Raw genomic sequence first — 4,457 nt, 5'->3', positions numbered from 1 at the left:
TATCCCTGTGGCAATATTGTAGTTACCTATTTATGCTGTCTAATCCCTTCCCCTTCTCCCTCATCCCCGCCCCCTCTCCCAACTAGCAACCATCAGTTGTTCCTCTATATGAACCCACAACTTTTGATCCTTTTGTAAGCGTAGCTGCCTTGCACTGTCATTTGGGAGATGGGCTAACACGGCCAATGGAGTTCTTTTAATTCAATGAACAGATATTTCTCACTTATTCTAACAAGCTGAAATAGTGCATAAAATCAAAATAGCAACATCCAACAGTTCAGCCTTTTCTCCCGTTCTTGTGAAATCGAAAAGCAAAATAAACACATTTGAATTTGATGTAAATGGAACCAAGAATATTTATCATAGACAGTTGAATATTAGTCATCTGAGCCCAAAGCTGCTCTTTCCAAGTTCAGCAGAAATACTCAAAGAATCTGATAAATACTGAATTATGTTTGAAGGCAACTGCTCATACTTTTCATATCTGTTTTCTTTATTTTCTAAAATTTCTTTCCTTCTACTTTGAAATAAAAGTCCACCACCAAATACAATTTTAAAAATGCATTGCATTGTTTTTTTTTTTTGTCTCAGCATAGGGAAGAGCTTTTGCTTTCTTTTATACCTTCATCTTTAGCCATTTTTCTCCTGAATGAGAAGAAAGCAAGCTTGAACATTTCCAAAGAAATATAGTAAAAAACAGGGTACCTTTAAAGTCATGGGGTCATGTCAGATATATTGCACATATTACTGTCAAGTTAAGACAATGTGTTTAGAGACATCGAATTATATTATGATAATTATTTTGGAAATTAGATTTTTCATTTTATGGAGCTCTATGTAAACTGAAGAATAGTGAAACACCTGAAAATATTGATCATTTTTCCTCAACGTTGACCTAACATTAGGAACACATGGTTGGGACAGGGGGAACCGTGGAGAGAGTAGGGAAAGGTAGATTTAAAAAATATTCATTTCCAGTTCCCATCCCTGAGAGTCTAGCTCCCTAGTGGATTATAATCTACCTTTAAAGTTAAGAACCACTACCCTAAAAAAACATAATTACAGTAATGTAACCATCAAAATTCTATAAATACAAAATGCCTTCAGTTTTAGGTTAGTTTGGCAGACAAAACAAAGGATGTTTAGTTAAATTTGAAATTCGAATAAACAACAAATTCACTTTTTAGTTTTTGGGAGATAAGTATATCCCAAATATTGCATAGGTACCCTGTATTTTTATTTGCAAATGTGGGCTTTGATTTCTGTTGTCCATGCTCTACAAGGCCACTAAAGCCAAAGTTTGTTGGTTTAGCAAGTGCTCTTAGGACAAAAGCAGTTTAAGCGCTCTGCTAACATCTCTGGGGGACTCTTCTCTATTTAGATTTTGGCCTGGAAACCCCTTCCTATCTCATTAGATCTTTGTTGCTTTTAAGAACCTGTTTTTATGTGCTGTCTATCATTTTAAGTTCTTCCCTTCTGTTGGGAGGGTTGATTTGAATAATGTAGCCTGCCCTTTATTGGAAATGGAGGTCTTTCTTTACAAAATCATATCCAACCTATGTTTCTATCCCCTTTTTCATTTCTAATATATCAGTGCATGTGTGCATGTGTGTGTTTCTTACAGAAATTCCCAGGGTATTTCTGTATTATTTTTCCTTCAAAGACACCACTATAACTCTAATCGTTTTTATTTCATAATGTTTTAATTTCTGCTTTTATCTTTATTTCCTTTCTCATGATTTTTAAAATTCATTTGTTGAGTTGAAGGCTTAGTTCATTTACTTTTAGGCTTTCTTTTTAAATTATGAAAATAATTAAAGATTGAATTTGTTTTTGAGTTCATCTTTGGATATATCCCATTAGTTTTATTATTTCAGATCCTCCCTTTCTAAAGGATCTATAGTTGTAGTTTTGATTTCCTTTCTGTTCTAAGACTTATTTGGAATAATTTCCCTCTTAAATTTCCAAATGATTGCTTTTTTTCCTCTTTTTTGATGACTTATTGTTAATTTTTATTGTTATTTTCTTATTTTTAGAGAATGTGGTCTGTTTGATTTCAGATTTTTAAAAAACTTACTGCATTTTTTGTGGCCTAATATAGTATCCATTTTAATATATTATATTGGTACTTGTCATAAAGAAGTAATCATACCTAAAATGTAACATTCAAGATATACATAAATATAGATAGATACAGTATTAATTTTTAAAATTCTAATCTAATGAGGGTTTTTTTTTCAGCTTGAGTTGTTAGGTCATTAATTCAAATAACATAGTATAAAATAAGAATCTTTCCTTAGGGGTAACATGTCTAGGCCTATTCTTTTCTAAATTTGAAGACGTTTTCTTTTATATTACTTCAGAATACTTTATTTTTTTACTTACTAATGATACTTGAAAGAGCAAAGCCCATGGTTAGTATCTGAAACAAGATTATTGGGTTGTCAGAAAAGTCATGACATATTTTGTCTATGTTTTTCAAAGGTCATTTATTTATATAAAGAGCAAAGATTAATCAATGATATATTGCCCATTTTGTTCAATAACCTTTTGCCATCTTTTAATGTGCTTCATAATTCCTCATTCCTGTCTTTATTTGCAAAAAAACTGCACAAGATGCTGATTTACAGCCTCATCTGAATTGAACGTTATACCACACAAGGAGTTTTGAAGGGAGCGAAACAAGTGGAAGTCTGACGGCGCAAGGTCAGGCAAGTATGGTGGATTTGGCAACACATCCCATCCAAGCTCCAATAATTTTTGACAGGTGACAAACTTGTGTGTGGTCTCGCGTTGTCGCGATGGAACACAACTCCTTTACAATAATCAAGCTCTGGACGTTTCTGGGTGATTGATTCATTCAAACTGTCCAATTGCTGACAGTACACATTCTAATTGATTGTTTGGTTCAATCAATTGGTAGGAGCTCGAAAAACATGACACCTTTAAAATCCCACCACACTGACAGTATAACCTTCCTCTGATGAATGTCTGCTTTCGATGTCGTTTGAGGCGAATCATCACGTCAGGACCAAGACCGTTTGCGCACCACATTGTTGTAAACAATCCACTTCTCATCACCAGTTATCAGTCACTTCAAAAAAAGGATTGTTTTCCTCACATTTAATGAGCATATTGCAGATATTTATACGCACTGTCAAATAAACTTCTTTGAGTTCATGCAGAACCCAAACATCGAGCTTGCTTACGTATCTCAGCTTCTTCAGATGGTCATGAATGCTTGAATGATGGATGCTCAATGTTTCTGCAATCTCTCGTGTTGTGTAACGTAGGTTTGACTCAATCAGTGACTTTATTTTGTCGTCATCAACCTCAGTGGGCCTCCCTGACCAAGGAGCTCACTGAGATCAAAATCACCAGCACGGAATTTCGTGAACCATCGTTGGCACTGATGTTCTTGTACAGCATTGTCACCGTAAACTTTATGCAACTTTTCACAAGCTTGACGCACATTCTTCCCTTTATGGAAGTAAAACAGTAAAATAAGGCGAAATGCACAGTTTGGTTTTCCATCTTCAACTTATAAAATCTCCAAAACTCAACCAAATCGCTCAATTTTTTTAAAAATGAAGCTAGAACTGTCAGTTGTCAAATGACATAGCAATAACCTAGATGTGAATGACTCTAGTACTTCCAAAAATGAACTAGTGCCATCTGTCGCAAACATGTCATGACTTTTCCAACAACCCAATACTTTATCTCACTGTCAAATTTTTCATTGTAACCTATATTTTAAAAAAATAAGAAAGTAACCTCTAAGTAGTATTTTGACTTTGGAAAGCCTCTCTCTCTTTACTTTGTCATAAATCATTATATCGATAAAATTGATTTTTTTGTATAGGTGTAAAATGGCTCCTCATCGAAAATTTGAAAACAGCATCTGCAATATAAAGCAAAAAAAAAAAAAAAATTTCATACAATCCCATCACTTCAAGATAATCACTGTTAACTAGTTTTGCTTGTTTCCTTCTAGTTTTTAAAGAATTTTACATAATTGAGATCAATTTTATAATTTCCACTATTATATATCATAGGTATTTTCAGTTATTAAAAACTATCTATCAAAGTCATGCTTAAATTTCTTGATAACATTTCATTTACTTACTATTCCTTTAATATTAGAATATAATTTCCAATTTCTTTCTATAATTAATAATTCTTTGATAATTTTTTTTTCCTTAAGTAATACTGTGGACCTTGAACTTTAGGTACATCAGAAGTACCTGGAGGGCCCCATGCTTAGAGTTTCTGATTAAGTTCATCTGGGGGGGCAAAAATTTGCATTAGCAACTTCAAGTGATGCTGATGGTCCAGGGACCCCATCTGAGCATTACTGGAATCACTGTAATTAACAGACTGTGTAAGAATTTGCTTCTATAAATTTCTATAAAACAATGCTTCTTCCTTCCATAATATTGGGTTGTCAGAAAAGTCGT

The sequence above is a fragment of the Hipposideros armiger genome, unplaced genomic scaffold, assembly GCF_001890085.2.
Source record: "Hipposideros armiger isolate ML-2016 unplaced genomic scaffold, ASM189008v1 scaffold_364, whole genome shotgun sequence".
NCBI lineage: Eukaryota > Metazoa > Chordata > Mammalia > Chiroptera > Hipposideridae > Hipposideros > Hipposideros armiger.
This window is presented reverse-complemented; position numbering follows the sequence as displayed.